Source organism: Mytilus trossulus, chromosome 4, assembly GCF_036588685.1.
Source record: "Mytilus trossulus isolate FHL-02 chromosome 4, PNRI_Mtr1.1.1.hap1, whole genome shotgun sequence".
NCBI classification, from domain to species: domain Eukaryota; kingdom Metazoa; phylum Mollusca; class Bivalvia; order Mytilida; family Mytilidae; genus Mytilus; species Mytilus trossulus.
This window is the reverse complement of record NC_086376.1, coordinates 36684822-36703865: the sequence shown is the minus strand read 5'-3', so window position 1 is coordinate 36703865 and position 19044 is coordinate 36684822. Positions and strand designations below refer to the sequence as shown.

The window sequence follows — 19044 nt, the reverse complement described above, 5'->3', positions numbered from 1 at the left end:
TCATTGAGTGACGTAACATTAACTTTGCAAAGTTATCCAAAGACATGATTCCTAACTCACGTCTTCTGAAAATCTCATTTCCTTCCCTTGAGGTGGAAAGACTTAGAATCTTAATTTTTAGAACCTCTGAAAATAGCTGATTACTACTTGATATCAAAAATGAGAAAATATTTAAAATTACACCTGAGAAAAACCCGGAATCAGTATCTCTGATGCAAATTTTAACTAATTCTTGTGATCTTTCTTGTAAACAAGAATAATTATAAGTGATTCTTCCAACGTAAAAAGGTCCTCAAAATAAATATGATAATTTAGACGGCTTTGTTCAATTGGAGATGCTTGACTCCTTGTAACCATTAAGAAGTACTTAGTCTTTAAGTCAGCATCATCTAAATTAATAGTACTGTTGCAGACTCATAGATTAATGCAGAATTGTTGCTGATGTAGAAAATAGATTTTAAAGTCGGATGATTTTTAAAATTCAACCAAAAAAAAAATGAAAATGTGTTTTAAAATTTAATAGCAAAAATGATGACTTACAGGGGTCACAACGTTCAATGAATTCCATGTACGATGCAACCAAGACGTTACGCTTTCAATAATCTTTACGCTCTTCAGATGATCTCATTTTTAATCTTGAAACAATTTATTAGTGCATTCTCTAGATATAAAAAAAACATCATCACACGAACTGTCAATGATATATGATTGTAAAAGATGAATGTAGGTGTATTGTACATTGTGTAATAGGGCACTTTTGGTCTTGTTATCTTTTGTTCTTCGTCTTGTTGACACATAAAAGGAAAAGACTGCAACATGACATTGATACAAAACTATTAGTTTTTGTTTATTACTTAATTTGGAATGGTTATGTTGAGTAATGCGTTAATTTTTATGTAACATGATTTTTTTACGACCACGCTTCCTCAGACTAAAAGTATAAAATGAAGGAGGATCTTCTTGCAATCACTAGTATACATACGTCTACAGAACTGTAAGGTAAGCAATTCTTTCATTAAAATATACAATTTGATGATGGATATTTCAAAATTGTTTCGATCTTCCAATAATTAATGTTGATGGGAACTAACCGGAAAAAATCACCTAATAATATTGTTTAAAGATGAAAAATTAAACAACTGCATATTAATAAATTCATGTACTCTAATATCTAGATATGTTAAATTTTGGTTGTAAAATATTTTTCAAAAGGAAATTAGAATAATATTAAACATTTGAAAGGTTATTTTACCTTAGATAACTAGTTTACATAAACAATGATTACAATAAGGTGCACTGAAAGCACAATTATGAAATGTGCCCCTCTAGTTTGGACTACAGATCTAAGACACTACATCACAGCCGTTATTCTTAGTCTTTTTTTATTGCGATTTTTTTCTTACAAGATTTATCTATTTTAAAACCAAAACGTATTTCGAGATGCATGCTTTTAAAATATAAATTTATTTGTTTCAAATTAGAAGAAGACAAAAGGTTTTTTTTCCCCCATGAGCTAATTATACGATACATTCAAAGAAAAAGGAAAACAAATATTCATAAAATATCTGTTTACTATATATAGCTACTTACTTGGTCGTTAGTTTTAAAGTTTCTTTCCTCAGAACGAGGATAAGATTATGGTTATATTAAATATTGCGACACATTCGTAACATGGACATATATCACAACACGTACATTTAAATGAGCTGATTTTTTTTTATCTTCTTGTCAATGATTGCTTATTTAAATACAAGTTTCTGTATCATATGATAAGTACAGGATTCACTCAATTCTTCCAATGCATGAATTTTTTTTAATAATTGTAGGATGAAGTATCTTTTTGTCCTCGTGTGTGTGTTCTGTGTTGCTGCTGCTAACAATTATGGAGGAGGCGGCGGCGGAAGTATGTATTGTAGACATTATAAATCATATTCAAAGCAAACAAATTGACTAAATAAATCTCAATCCTTTCCCGTTGCTATAGGCCAATTGAACGTCGATTTGACGAGCTAAAACCAATAGTTGGCGTAAGATCTGGTTAAAAAGTATATATAAAGTATTAAACTCCAGGTAGATTTAAATAGTGAAATCCATCAAAACTAAATCACAATCAGCGAAATGATTTAAAACAATTGTCATAGTTCAGACAGTTTTTTAAAAAGAAAATGATGAATTAAACATATTTTTACAGCTATGTAATCCTCTCATTTGTATTGCAATTTAATGTCAAATGAATCATATCAACACAATTTTTGTTATTCTGGATGGATAAATACGTTGCCTCTGTCATTACCACTTAATTTTAGTCGACTCTGTAATTAAAGTAATTTACCAGCTCAAATTGAACAGCGCTATTTGCCAAGGGTGTATGTCTTAAGTAGCAGTCTCAGTTTTTATAACTTGACTTTAATCTTATGTGAAATTTTAGAGCTATACCATATCAATTAGTTATTCTTTTGGGATGAATTAATAAACAGCGTCTGTTTTAATAACATCACCTGTGTCAACTTTGAAATTTTAGAGTGTTCTGTTTTTAATTTGTATAACAAAATTTAACCAACAAACAAATTAGAGAAAATCGAACAAAAAGTACACGTTTGTTTTTATTTGTTATTACATCAATACGTGTTTTCAAAGATTCACCTGTTAATCTAGATTGTTGACCAGGTAATTATTTCTGACTAATTCTTTGCTTATGTAAAGTCTGGGGAGGAAGACCAAATATTGGAGGCAACGGTGGATGGGCGGGTAGCGGAGGCAATGGTGGTTGGCCAAGTGGAGGGGGAGGTATAGGAGGTGGTCCCATCGGAGGTGGTGGTGGATGGCCAAGTGGAGGAGGTGGCATTGGTGGTGGTCCAATCGGAGGTGGTGGCGGATGGCCAAGCGGTGGAGGTGGATGGCCAAGTGGTGGCGGCGGTATAATTGGAGGTGGAGGTGCCATTGGTGGGGGTGCAATCGGCGGTGGTGGATGGCCAAGTGGTGGTGGCGGCGGTATTATTGGAGGTGGAGGAATCATCGGCGGAGGTGGCATAATTGGAGGAGGAGGTGGAAGAAAAAGTGAGTTTCGTGTATTTTTCTCATATCAATGGGTCCAAAGGGGACAAGCTAAAAATACCAATGAAACATTAAACGGAAAGAGCAAACCATAGGGAAAATTGCATAATCTATTATGTATGACAACAATACACATGTTTGAATTTATAATAATAAATGACGTTCAAAATGTAGATGTTGTATAATTGCCAATGAAACAACTGTACAGCAGATAAAAAAACCCAGTGGAAGTCAATAACAATTGGTTACTATACGACCTTTAACAATGATCAAACCGAATACCGGTACTAAACAGTAAGCTATAAAACGCATAGACGATACAAATTTAATCTAAAATTGAAGGCCTGATCTGAAATCATTTATATGAGTAAAACTAATGCTTCTTTTCTTTCTTTCAGATGGCCGATACTAATTGTGATGAACATGTGACGACCCAGTGAGGATTCCTAACGATCTGTACAACTTTAACTTTTTTTGAAATCTCGTTATGTTTTTATCAGTGAAATATATATTCTTTTGCATTTAATTTATTTAGAATATTCATTTGCATTTACAAACCTCTTCCCCGTTTGACGATAGAGACACTGTTTTAATCTTTACTTTCAAGTCGATGGTCCCTATAAATATGCACCAGGAGTACATCTGTAAGACTGACGCTAAATAAATTTGTCTATGGATTATCTTATTTCATCTTTGTATCCTCATTGATTTTCTACCTCAAGAGTGGAATGCATTAGCTTTATTCCGCCATCCCTATCGAAATCTCGGGTTCTCTAAGTTTTAAACTTTTTAATTTATTTGACCGTTTTATTATTTTTATTTGATCGTCAGTGGTTAGTCTTTTGTAGACATGACGCGCTTTTGGCATACAACATTTTAATCCTGGTATCATTGATAAGTTATTGATATAACATCATTGTGTGTGTTGCATCAAAACAAAAACAAAAGGTTATCGGAAAATTTACCCAAGGTTTAGAGAAAAAAACAACAGAAAACACTTCCACCATTACAAAAAGAAAAATGGAAATTGTCCTATTTATATATTTTTTCGGCATATTTTCTTTTATTGTGAACATGAAATAGAATAAAAATGATGTTTGACTGTTCAAAGTGCTGTAAAAAAATAAATACATATTCAGGTCGCGAACATTATTACTTTTAGTATTTGATATGAACATGAAACCTGCTGGTACAACATTCGATCATCATGCTTTTTCGTATACTTGTTTCACAGAAAGATTTGTCACCCTAGATGGACACAATATTCTGACTTCGAGCCGCCCAGTCTTTGGTCTTACTAATAGATATCGCGTACTTGTCAGATAAACAGCAAGTACTTACTAACTGTCAATTTTTTTTATTTGGTCGAAGATAGAATTCACGATTGTTTTTCGCGGGTGAGCATGCTACCACTACAGCACCGAGATGGTATTATAAAACCCCTAAATTTTATTTTGGCAGAACGGAAATGACACCTTGGAAATTTTTTCCATGGTTTTGTCAGACTCGTATACTTTTCTCATAATGCTTTTTTGACTCAAGTAAAATCTCTATGACAGATCCATTCAATGGATCACTACTGAAGGTGATACACGGCTGAAAACATACATGATATTCAAAATTTCACTAACAATCAGCACAACAATATTAACTGCAAAATATGTTGAAGCACATTTTTTATGTTACCATGCCGGAATTCGAACACATGTTATTGGAATATCGCAACAACACCACCTGCATTGTGTCTTTCCTCGTCATCAGAATCTAGAGTTGTAACACAGTACATGATATATTAGCAATGAAGATGGATTTGATTACAGATTAGGTAAAATATCTATAAATAACCGGCATCAATTGTTGAACTCAAAAGAAGCATAATATCTGCTTAAGATTCACACTTCTAACTAGAATCAAATCAGCGCAAAACAAAATGAAGTACGATGTTTTAGATCATGGAAGACTTAAATTTCAAATAAACTCATCATAGATATTAGAATTAAAATTTGCTTTAAGGGCATACGATACAGTTTTGATCCTGTATTTACAAGTTCGTGAAAATTTGCATATACGCTATTTTTTACCTGATTAAATCAAATTTTCAATAAAAAAATATACCTTCATGTGTTACTTTTTGAGTAAAATGAGGTCGAAATTTTGTATATTTGTTCAAAATTCAGATTTGTGGCCGTAATTTCTCTTTCGAGAGAAAGACATAACTTTTTTGTTATAAAAGATAAACACAAATTGTTTTTTGTTAAATTATCGGTAATTTTTTTTAGTATAATAAAAAATTATGCATTTTTAAAATCAGAAATAACTCATATTTATCAAATGTTCATGAATGGACGAAAATACGTATTTTTTTGCTGCATGCTTATCAAATTAAAAAAAAATCCTCTATTTACAGTTTTGTAAAATTTTGGTCACATAATCTCCCTGCGAAATGAAACAAATTCCTCTTTTGAAAAATAGGGGTTCATGAACTCGTTTTCAAATTAAATCAGTTTGAATGATAAAAATCAGTCGAAAAATGCATCTTTTCCCGATATGTCACGGTTTGACGTCGCGAAAATTACATTGCTAACTAATTACCTCACCTGTAAGTTACAGTGGAGGTAATGACGTTGCTAACGAAAATTGTTATTTTCGCGACGTCAAACTATTCACAAAATTTTGAATTAATGAAATACTAAGGCTTTTCTACCTCAGGCATATATAATCTTAGCTGTATTTGGCAAAACTTTTAAGAATTTTGGTCCCCAATGCTCTTCAACTTCGTACTTTATTTGGCCTTTTTAACTTTTTTGGATTTGAGCGTCACTGCTGAGTCTTTTGTAAACGAAACGCGCGTCTGGCGTATATACACAATTAAGTTCTGGTATCTATGATGAGTTTATCTATAACTAATCGGAAAAAGATTCAGTTTTCGACTTATTTTTATCATTCTAACTTATTTAAATTGAAAGCGAGTGCATGGACCCCTTTTTTAAATGCCATTTGGTTTCAATACGCGAGAAGATTATTTGTGCCAACTTTCATAAAAACGTAAATAGTGCAAATTTTGTAAGTTTTATAAATATAGGGCAAAAAATGACGTTTTTCTACATTCATGAACATTTAATTAATATGAGTAATTCGAATAAAAAATGTATAAATTTTAAGGATATTTATAAAATACAGAAATTACAAACTATTTAACAAAAACAATTTGTGTTTATCTTTTTAAACAAAAAAAAAGTTATGTCTTTCGAAATGAAAGGTATTTTTTTTATTACATATTTCATTTAATCAGGTAAAAAATAGTCCATATGGAAATTGTTACTAAAATGTAAATACGGGATCAAAACTGTATCGTATTCCCTTAACGCTAGACAATCGTTTCGTCTACAAAAGACTCATCAATGATGCTCGAATTCAAAAAAATTTCAAAGGCCAAATATAGTACGATGTTGAAGAGCATTGAGGACCAAAATTAATAAAAGTTTTGCTAAATTTAGCTAAGGTAATCTATTCCTAAGGTAGAAAGTCTTATTATTTCAAAAATTCAAACGTTTTGTGAACAGTTAATTTATAATTATGACCATTTCAATGATAATTCCTGTCAGCACAGAAGTGCTGACTAATCGGCGTCTGAAACCCTCGATCGGGGAATTAAAACTCCATCAGCAGTGGCATCTACCCAAGTTTAGTTAAATACACCATAGTTAATCAATTTATCAGACAGGAATTTCTAAGCATTTTGAAAAATCTCACAGATGTTTTTCAAATGCATAAAAGGAGAAGCGATATAATTGCCAATGAGACAACTCTTGACAAGAGACTAAATGACACATAAATTAACAACTTTAAGTCACCGTAAGGCTTATTTGTCCTGAAACTCCGTTTCAATAACTTTTAAAGTCATAAGAAACGAGTGACCGGTGAAAAATGATGTTCTTCCAATTATTGAACTAATGCATACAAACATAATAAACTTAGTCTTCTGTGCACGAATTTATCATTTTTTTCGTGTAAATTTCGTATAATCGTCATTTTTGTTTTCAATCGGTCAGTGTTGTTGTGAAAATATGGCAGGTAATTAAAGTTCGTGTTTTGAAGCCGAAGTTTAACGATGGTCACCTGTTTGTCAACAATCGACAAAAAATAAACAAAAAAGCATGGAAAGAGAGCACGTGTTTAACATGTAAATTCAGATAATAGTTTATTTTAAGGACATCCATGCGTATTGTGATCACCGGATTTTTACGAGATGGGTCACACTGAGGTCACTTTGCATACGGAAAATATGTCGGGGGAATAGCTTGCTGGAAGGAAGCAATTAAAATAAAGTAAACTTCTTCTAAATATGAATAAATCAAAGAATTTTCTTCAGAAAAAAGTATATGTACATAAGTTTTATAATGAAAGCTATCCATTGAGTTATAAAAACATATGCATTATTTTTTTTTATTTGAGGTTTCTTATGACTTTAAGAGAAAAAAGGTTTCTTTTCTAACCTTGTATAGCTAAATAGAAACAAAAACGTTCCGTAAAGCAAAATTGACTGACTAAGTATTGAAACATAAAATTAAAACGTTTACTATGTTTGTTTCAAATTTCATGCAGGAAAGATGTGATCTAAACGTAAATACGTTTTGTAGTATCAAGACCCAACTAAGTTACAACATAAGAACCCAGTATGATTGAGCATACATTTTTCGCAACATTGTGCCAGTGTACCAAAATGAAAAAAAAAAAATTTGAAGTTATTGGTGTTTAAAGCCTATAGATATAGGAAGATGTGATGTGAGTGCCAATGAGACAACTCTCCATCCAAATAACAATTTATAAAAGTAAACCATAATAGGTCAATGTACAGCCTTAAACACGGAGCCTTGGCTAACACCGAACATTAAGCTATAAAGGACCCCACAATTACTAGTGTAAATCCATTCAAACGGGAAAACCAACGGTCTAATCTAGATAAAAAAACTAGCATGTTTACATTCACGTGTACCAACAACTCTCTATAATAGAAATAGACTTTTTATAGTGTAAGTGTTTTTCTCTCTCGCAAAACCGTGTAAACAAAGTAAACTAGAGCGGTCATATGATAGGAGTTATAAGTTTACAGTAATGCTCATGTAACCGTTCTGATTTGTGCGTACACCAATGCGAAAGGTTCCAACTTCACTACAAATGCCCCAAATCAAAGTGGTAAACTTTTTGAATAGTGCTGTTTATGGATTACTGTGTCAATATACAATTCAAATATTTCGATTACATTGCAACTGGCGAGTCATATGAATGAGACGAAACGCACGTCTGGCTACTTATTTATAAGCCTGCTATCCTTTATTAGCTTTAAACAATAACCGTTTTGTCCCAATTATTGTCACAAACCAAGTAGTCATTACTTTGACATGTTAATTTACATTAATAAGAAATAAGAAGATGTGGCATGAGCGCCAATAATCTAAATCAGAATGTGTAAATAGTAAACAAATATAATAATAGTAGGTCAAAATGCGGCCTTTTACAAGGAGTTCACACCGAACATCAAGCTATATAGAGTTTCTAAAGGATTAGTGTATAACAATTCTAGCAAGCAAACCAACGCTTTAATCTTTTCAAAAACAAACAACAACCATTGGATATACATTTCTCAACTTATTTGATATTCAAGAGTTAGATTGATGAATATTCTTCTATATGCTTCACAAATATTACACGATGGTCTAGAAGTATTTATTCTGGGTACTTTTAATATCTTTATAACGTGTGATAAAATTGAGAATGGAAATGGGGAATGTGTCAAAGAGACAACAACCCGACCAAATAAAAAACAACAGCAGAAGGTCACCAATAGGTCTTCTTTTCTTTGTTTTTATGCATAGTACTTCCTTTTTTGTTTAGTCTGTTTGGTGATATTCATTTGACTTGGCTCTGTATTTATGCATCCCGTCATTGTGTTATTGTTTTATGGTAAAACAAAATGTATTCGTGTCTTTTATTTTTGCTAATGTGCCTTGTCTATATGTCATTTATGTTTCTTTGTTACATGCCGTGGCTCTAAACTTATACACCATGTCATTGTGTTATTGTACTACGTTAATTTTTTGTATCCTTGTCTTTCATTTTTGCTAATGTGTTTTGCCTATATTCCTTTTTGTGCTTTTTTGTTACACATCGTTTGTATTTTTGTATGTACCCCTATACATTAAATTTAGTATGTTTGTTTGTGTTGGTCATACATAGTTTTCAATATAATGGATTCGACTGTCATACAAGTGACAGGTTTTGCTAGCTATAAAACCAGGTTTATTCCACCATTTTCTACTTAATAAAATGGCTGTACCAAGTCAGAAATATAACAGTTATTATCCATTCTTATCATGTGTTTAAACTTTTCATTTTTCCATTTGATTAGGATCTTTCCATATTGAGTTTTCCTCGGAGTACATTTGTTTAAATTATTTTACTTTCAATGTTAACAATAGGCTCCTGACTTCGAACAGATGCAAATAAATGGAGCGGGTTTGAACGTTTTACAAAAAGGACAGATTCAGAAGTGTAATATTACAACATAGAAAGACACACTATAAAATATCGATTCAAATGGCTAAACTCAATCAAAAGACATATTTCTTTGTTGTAATGTTACACTTCTATTTTAGTAATAAATGTGAAAAACATGCACAGATTACGTAGTTGGGTATATATGCATACACAAGTTCCATAATTTCCATAATATTATGAATACAAGAAAATTGTTAAATGTAGAAGTTTTGTCACTTTTAATTGGAAACTGGTGAGTTGTCAGTACTCCTTTGTGTGAATTTTCAGAAAGAAAGAAAGAATATTGAGTATCTATTAATGACACACAATCAAGTACATGCACAGAAAAAACACAAAAAGCAAAGGAACATCGCATTGTTCACTGATTTGATTAGAGCTTCACAAATTTTACATTTATGTTAGGCAAACACTTTCAAAATATGTTTATTTTAAGATCATATCTTTAATATTGAAAGTCATATGAAACAAGTGTACTATTTTTTTGTAATTTTATGGGCTAAGTCATGGCTCATATCATACCTCCCCTTTTACCTATGGTTCCCTATTCTCTCTTATTACATTTAAAAAAACACGACTGTTACTGCACAGTGGCGGATCCAGAAATTTTCATAAGTGGGGGCCCACTGACTGACCTAAGAGGGAACCCGCTCCAGTCACGCTTCAGTGATTCCCTATATAAGCAACCAATTTTTTTGTCAAAAAAGGGCCCCCCCCCTAAATCCGCCTCTGCTGCATCTATAGCAAGAGATTCCCAGCATGTCGACTCAATCGGTTCTGCTCCGTTTGAAATTTAAGCGAACGAACGATTCCCTCCAGATTCTTCAATATCCTGTTTTTATAATTAGTATTGATTAAACAGTTATGAACAACGGTAAACTAATGTTGCAACTCAATATTTATTGACATTGTAGTTGAAAATGATGACACTAGTTTTGAATTGTCGAAAACCCTACCTTAACCTATGGTGGCTTATATAATTGTCTTTAGTTCGTTGGTAGAAAGTGGTCTCATTCCCAATCATTCTAGATTGTATTTATATAACTATCATCTTCGTATCTATATATATTGAATTTGGAAATTGTCTGCGTTTGTATGTAATATCAAGTTCTTATTTCTATTACTCTTTTATTGCTTGGTCTCACATATGATCCAGTTTAAGTTTTAATTCAAATCTGTTACATGGGGCATGTTTGAGAAAGAAAGAAAAAAAACTTTCCAAAGTTAACATTGCCTAACGGATATAATAAGAAATTTAGACATACACATGTCGTAGAACCCAAATTAAAATATAATGCTATTTGATTGTTGTCTCGCATAATAATAGTAGCTATACATCACTGGGGTAAAGCTGATGACCGTAACTGCATTCACGGTCATCCCAAGATGTCGGACGAAAAATTAGGTCAGTATTTTTATCGTCTGTTAAGGTGTTTCCACATCATTTTGTTTACAAATCATACATTGGTACGATGTAAATTTATAAAAGATTCACACAGAAGTCACAAATCTCTACCGAGGAATATGTATAAAACGGGAAATTGGATTTGAAAAATTCGCTAAGATGACCGTAAATTATCTTTAAAATATTTTCAAGATGACCGTAACATATAATAAGGATGCCCGTGATTGGTAAAATGATGACCGTAATTTCGAAAGGATGACCGTAATTTATAAAGGATGACCGTACCTTTCATAGTATAACCGTAAATTTCTAAGAAATATCCGTATTTGTATTACCTTTGTTATATCAAATAACTAATCGTGTTGGTGTAAGACGTATTTATAAGACAACATTAGTTTAAACAGTATTTATTCAGATCATTCATCATGATACGATATTATACCAAGGAAATAATATTCAGGATTCAGAAACAAGCAATTTGCTTTTACAAATCTGTCTCATTTACAAAAATAATACACTTATTGAACAATACATAAATATAAATACTGGCATGCTGTGTAATAAATATTTGAATATGAAAAAGGTGAAAGAAGGAGAAGAAAAAATGTAATGATAAAAAAAAAAAAAAAAACATGGATAGTTGTAATGAAATGCTTTGGTTCCTATTGAGTGATGAAGCACTAACATCAAGGGTTAAAACGTTTACTTTTAATAATATATTTCTGCACCAAACTAAATATATGACTATTTTGCTCATCTGAGAGTACCGTTGATCCAAAAAGCAAAGTGTTTGTGTTAACTTGGACAGGAAGAACTGAAACAGAATACAATAGTTCTTGTCTTAAATTAGTATATATATAGGACAAGATAACAGGAAGTGAGAATTTGTTTCTACATCACCACAACGACAATTTGAAGAGTCTACTAAGTTACGAAGGAAAAGGTGATGTCCTATATAATAATACGCTGGGATCTTACTATTTTGGGTACTAATTTGTTTTTTGAATAATAATAAAGATTCTCGTTTTCTTATGTTTAAGTTAAGAGTGTTCCATAGTTTTGTTGTTGCAGGGATGAAATATTCAGAATATAAACGGGTCCGTGTGTTGACTTGTAAAATATTATTTCTCTGTCTTGTATTATGATCATGCATACTGCCTACTGAATCATGCAATAAGTCTCTTATTCTGTGATTGCGTCGTCTTTCAGATATTTTTTCCCATCGAGTTTCAACATATAAATTGTTTAAACTGGTAAGTATAGTACCCCCCGTGACGATACGCGCTGCGTCAAGCTGAATACTTTCAAGTTTAGCAATTCAATTCTGATTTTGAGAGTCCCAAACGACATCGGCATATTCAAGAATTAGGCAAACAAATGATATGTAAATTTTTTCAAGTCAAAATCTATCTAGAACATTTTTCCTTTTTCTCATTATATTTATTCTTTTGTAAGATTTAGAAACTATATATTCAATATGGTCGTTCCAGGATCCGTTGTTAGAAAAAAAAGACACCTAGATGTTTGTGTTTACTTACTGTTTGTAGCTCTTTGGTGTTCATATTAAATGGAGGGTGAAAGGGTTTATAATTTTTTTGAAATTATCATACTTTCAGTTTTCTGGGCATTAAAATTAACAAGCCATTTTTTGTTTACCAATTATAAATCTTATCTAGATCGTCACTTAAAATTTTAGCTGTTTCTATTGGATTGTAAACCATAATATATAATGAAGTGTCATCTGCGAATAGCTTAATTTGAGCTTGAATGTCTTTTACAATATCGTCTATAAATATAATGTATCAAAAAAAGGAGAGGGCCTGGAATAGACCCTTGTGGGACGCCTGCATTTATAGGTAACCATTCGTAACTTGAACCGTTAATAACCACCCGCTGAACTCTATTTGTAAGACAATTTTCAAACCATCTTAGTAAAGAACCCGGTATGCCCGCTTGTCGAAGTTTAAATAGCAGTCCCTTATGCCAGACTCGATCAAACGTTTACTTATATCACAGAATACTACCCTGATTTCTTTACCGCCATCTAAAGCCTTCCCAAAATCATTCGAAATGTTAATTAATTGAGGTTTATGTACCCTTCTGTAACCATTTTTGTACGAACTTTTCAAACTTCAATTGTATCAAAACAATATATACAATGATATAATGAATAATAGAGATAGACCATTTTGTACATATTCCAAGGGGAAACTTGATGCAAAGAATTATTTTTTACTGTTTCGTTGCATTTAATAGAAAAAGAGGACTTTGTGGCAATATTTGACTGGGAAGAAAAAAATCGATTAAATTCATTTGCCTTTTCGATTTCATCAAATATTAAGTTGTTATTAACCATTACTGGGGGTACACTTGCGTCGTTTGTTTTTATTCCGGATATTTGTTTAACCGTTTTCCACCAGTTAGTAGTGGACGGGTTACTGTTCATGATTTTTTCAAATTAAATTGTTGTTATCATCCTTCGATTTTCTTATTAAATTAGTAACTTCATTTCGTATTTTCTTAATTTTTGACCACTGTGATGGGTTATCATATTTTTTTGCCTTTTTGTGGTTTCTATTGTTTTTTCCTTCTTTTTTTTTAACATCATTTGACTTGTTAGTCATGGAGGTTCATTTTTGCGAACAGTTATTCTTTTATTTGGAATACATTTTTCAGCAGCTTCTATGATAGTTTTTGTTATTTCGGTTGTAAATTGTTCAACGTTATTTAAGCTAATTACGGAATCCGAATTTCTTTCAGATAAAATGTTACGATATCTGTCATAGTCTCCTCGATCATATAGCCAAATTTTCCGCTTAAAAGTTTTTTGACGACACTTTGGAAATTTCAAAAGACTAATTATAGGACAGTGAGAACGTATTTGGTCTAATAAAGGTGGCCCGACAGTAATTTATTATGTGAGCATCATTTGTTATAAAAAAAGGTCTAACAATGATGACGACGATTCAGTAAAATGAGTAGGTTCATCTATCATTTGAGTAAGACTAAATTGGCTTAATAAAGGTGTAATTTTTGAAGACAACATTATCTTGAAGGTAGACAAAAATAAGACGTGCTTAGAATACATGGTTCGTCATATGTAGCATCCAACTACAAACCAAATAGTTAAAAAGAACTAACCGAGCCCCTATTGCGACAAACTCAACAAAAAACAATGCATACAAATATGGATATTTCTTTCAATTGACGGTCATCCTTTTAAATTTAGTAATTCTTTATAAATTACGGTCATCCTTAACAATTTACGGTCATCTTTTAACCAATTACGGTCAGCCTTGTTATGAATCGCTAATCCTGTTACGGTCATCTCGATTACGATTTACGGTCATCCTCGCGTATTTTTCAAATCCAAATTCCCGTTTTCTACACGTTCCTCGGAAGAGATTTGTGACTTCCGTGTGAATCTTTTATATATTTACATCGTATCAAAGTATGCTTTGTTAAGAAAATGATGTAGAAACACCTTAACAGACAATAAAAAAACTGACCTAATTTTTCATCCGACATCTTGGGATGACCGTGAATGCAGTTACGGTCATCAGCTTTACCCCAGTGATACATGTTGGAACTAACAGAGTTGATAGACTCTTTAACTAAAAGACTGCATTCAAGTTAGCGTTCTTATACGTCCAATGAGGGATTATCATGAATTTTATTTTAGTACATTTCAGTTTATAAAATGAAAATAATATTCATTTATATCAGCCATGGTTATAATTTTATACGAGTATCAACGATACCGTTTATTAATTGTTGTAGTAACATTTGATTTTCACTTATAAATATTGAACTTTTTTTTAAATTTATTTTGGACTTTAAGAAAAGGAAAATAATAAATAACCTATGTGCCTGTCCCAAGTCAGGAGCCTGTAATTCAGTGGTTGTCGTTTGTTTATGTGTTACATATTTGTTTTTCGTTCATTTTTCTTTACATAAATAAGGCCGTTAGTTTTCTCGCTTGAATTGTTTTACATTGTCTTATCGGGGCCTTTTATAGCTGACTATGCGGTATTGGCATTGCTCATTGTTGAAGGCCGTACGCTGACCTATAGTTGTTTGTGTCATTTTGGTATTTTGTGGTTAGTTGTCTCATTGGCAATCATACCACATCTTTTTTTTTTATATATTTGCCGTTACAATCGAGTTTTTTATTTGAAAAAGGAGTAGTCGAAAAAGAAACAAGTTGTTTGCTTTCTTAGTTATTTTATTGTGTATAGCCCGTCAACAAACGTTTTTTTATGAAGTTAAACATGACAGAAACATATGAGATCACCTTTTTCAGAAATAAATACTTTCTCTTATAGATACACAAATTTGACAATGTAATGTTCGACGGTCATGTAACACATAAATTTAACATAAGTCAATTGTTATATTTTGTGCAACCACTATAGTTTTAATGGCCATTGCTAATTATAACATGTAACAAATAGCGGAAAACACCGAGAAAAATATGTTACATTTCCTTAATAAACATGTATATATGGTTTCGACTCTTATGTCTACGGTCACTGACTTGTCCAATCATATATAAGGTAAGATGTTTGCATTTAAACTTTATGAATGTCATAAATATTTGAATAAATAAACCAAAAAACTTATTACACGAGCGAGTGAGTAACTTTTACAATAATAATCAGAATAATAACGATCACGTTCCTGTAACGGAATTTCTGATTTAGTTTGGATTATAATGTGAATATAAAACTTTTTTATACGTTTTTGATTTTTTTGGAAAAAAAGGAATATTGTGACTGGTGTATGTCATGTCATCTTTCAATTGGTCCAGTATTGTTTTGGTAATTCTACTATCCATTTCATTATTAACTTTATCTTAAAATGAAAAAATAAAATGATATATCTAAAATGCATGTCATATTCCAACACTATTAGTCCAGTCAAACAAAGATTAAACCTAAAACTAATTGCAACAGAAAATGTTTTAGTTCTAATCTACAACATTACGCATTTAATATATACAGCAAAAAGTCCCACAAAATCTAACTTGAAGAAAACCCAAAATCAGCATTGTTTATTTCCTATGGAAATTAACATTAGAAGTTGAAATAACTGCACAAAACTGAGTCTTTTTGGTCAGTTTTTGGTTGATTTTCTTGAACTTTATGTAAGGTATGATTCTTTGATGGGGTTTGACTAAATTATAAAATCTTCTGCTAATGAAATGTACAAAACTGAAGTGTTATGGGTAGTTTATTTTTTTTGTGAAATTTTCATTTAAAAAATTGCAAATTTTAAGCTTTGTGACCATTTTGAAAAAAATAATGTGAACATTTGGTATTATTTTATTTGTATATTATATTTTTTCAGCATCTTACTTGTCTAAAGAAACTTTAGAAAACAAAAAGATGAAAATACATGCTTATTTTTTTTTTATTCAATTTGAGATTCTTTACTTGACATGTTGAAAAATTTAATAAATGGTCGACGAATGAACTTCGAAATCAATCTAGATTATAGCTTGACAAAAGATATGAAAACAACTTTAGAGTTGTTTTTTATACTCTAAAGACCGCTAAAAAATCAAGAATCACAACATTCTGATGAATAGAAGCGGTAAAGTTATAATTTTGTATCAATTTCAAGAGTTATCTCCCATTTCAATGCAAATCTTCATAGCAATTTAAAATGATGATTTTTTTAGTCTTCCTCAAGTAAGATTTGATGGGACTTTTTTTCTGTGTATATTTGGGGTATAATGCTAAAGATTAAAACTTAAAAATCTTCTGCAATTACTTTCGGGTTAGGGTCAAATTTATGCTAGATTGACTGGACTATATTATATAAGAAATAAATAGCTCAGGTTGTTCTTATTGTGCACTTTTGTAATAACCTGTTAGATTTCAATGAAACTCATGCCGTACACACAAAGTGAAATAACAAACAGACCGAACTTCGAGGGAAATTCAAAACAAAAAATTACTAATAAAAAAAAAGCAAAAAAGCAAATACACATAAACTGAACGAATAGATAACAACTGTTATATTCCTGAATGGATACTACCATTTTCTTGTAAAAACGGTAGAGTAACCCTGGTTTTATAGCTATCTAATCTTCTCACTTATTTGATAATCGCATTAAGTTCCATTTTAATTGTGAAAAAAACCCCAAAAGACATAATAGGTATAATTGTCAAAAATAAAAATAATAATATCAAGAATTTTTGTAATTGTAATTGTATCATAACAGAAGTTGTGAAGTTATCCTTTTCATTTTTACATTTTGTTATTTTTCTATAAATGCATATGTGTACATAATTTTGACACTTTAAAGGGCAAACGCTAATTGGGATTTCACTGTCATGTAATAAACATTATAAAATAGATATTCAACCTTATTTTAAAGAACACTTTACCGGCAGTTTAAGGCAAAATTTGATATGAGCCCATTTTTACCAAAATAATAATAAAAATAATGGACATCTTTGTTTATGTCAACTTATTTGCCAAATGTTTTTTTAGGCAAGTTGTTGGCTACTGCCTAAAATAAATGACCAATTTAAATAGTGAGACTTTTCTGTAAGTCTTGCAGTCGTGAATGCACTAAAGGAAAGGCTTTCAAAGCCCAAAAACTAATATTTTGACACAATTAAAAAGGAAAAATGATATTGATTACTTACCGAATAATTTCTTGCAAAATTTTAATGAACTTTTTGATAGATACATAATCATATTGGCATTTCGATTTCAAGTGGACAAAATATGGCCTTGTTATAACGTATGTGTCAACTCACACCAGTCTAGCGTGAATTTGTTGCCTTAGTGTATACATAAGAAAAACAACTATCAGACCAATTTGGATATAAGATATTATATCTCATAATTGTTCCCATAGCGTAACGATATCCTCAAGAAATTGGTTAAATAAGACTAAAAAATGTATGTATTAAATTTGTTACAAATACCCCAATAACATGCTCAGTATGAAGTAAATTATATATTAACTAACAAACGTTATTAAGGTCTTTCCTTTTTCTATAAGGAAAGACCTTACTGTATTTCTTCTGATTATTATTATTATTATTATTATTATTCTTTCCGCCAAACTTTAACGAAATTTCCCAAAAAAAGTACGCGACATGTTGAAATGATATTAGGTATTTAGTATCGGTTGACCAAAAGCTATCTTGTGGTGAGGGCACGACCCCGTAACATTTCTTTTATAGGAGTTATCTCCCCTAACACCAAAAACCTTGTTATCATTCTAACTCCATAACCATAATAGGTAGAAAAAAAACATAGGGTGGAATTTGTTCAGGAACAGACCCTTGTGCTTCGCTTCATTTAAATCGAAAAGATTCAACGACTCATTGGTAGGGTTATGCCCCTTTGAAAATTAACAAATTTCGGTTGGCCACTGAAACTCAGAAACTGTAAATTGTAGCCACCTAGGATCATCACCAATGATCATTAATTGACATGGACATGAAAATTGACCTAAGGTCAAAGGTCAAGGTCATGACCTAGATTTTGACCTTAGCTTGTTATCGGATTTCCTAAATAACCGTAAAAGATGGCTGATAAAATGTAACGGAGGAAATGTGTGTCTTGTTGAGATCTACATTTGTTATGTTGGGTTTAAAATCATTGGACCAACTGTTATGGATCTAGGGCACCAAAACTGTTTTTGGGGTCCGAAATGATGATTGTTTGCTTATAACCCAAAAGTGGTTAGAGATAGAAAGAAACTTTGAATTGCAATAATGATCAGCATAATAAGATCTACAAAGTTAGGTCAAGGTCAGAGGTCAAGTCCCTAGCAACGACATGAAACACCTTAGCAACCATATATTTTTGAACTTAGAAGGCTATGGATAATATAAATATGAAATTTTTAATACTGGAAATGACATGTTTGTCCCTAGCAACGACATATAAGTCCTTAACAATCACTTATTTTTTTAACTTTAAATACTATGAATAGTACATATGACATTTTTAATACTAACAGTAATATTTTTATCCTTATGAATGATTTTTGTCCTTAGCAA

The 19044-nt window shown here is 31.4% G+C and overlaps 1 long non-coding RNA gene across 1 annotated transcript; it reads left to right on the top strand.

Annotated features, from left to right (window-relative positions):
• The first annotated feature begins 981 nt into the window (after positions 1–981).
• On the top strand, positions 982–2796 carry LOC134713889 (uncharacterized). The gene is made up of 3 exons (XR_010106409.1): positions 982–999; positions 1827–1903; positions 2704–2796. It is a non-coding gene; the product is annotated as an uncharacterized LOC134713889 (long non-coding RNA).
• The last annotated feature ends 16248 nt before the right edge of the window (positions 2797–19044 follow it).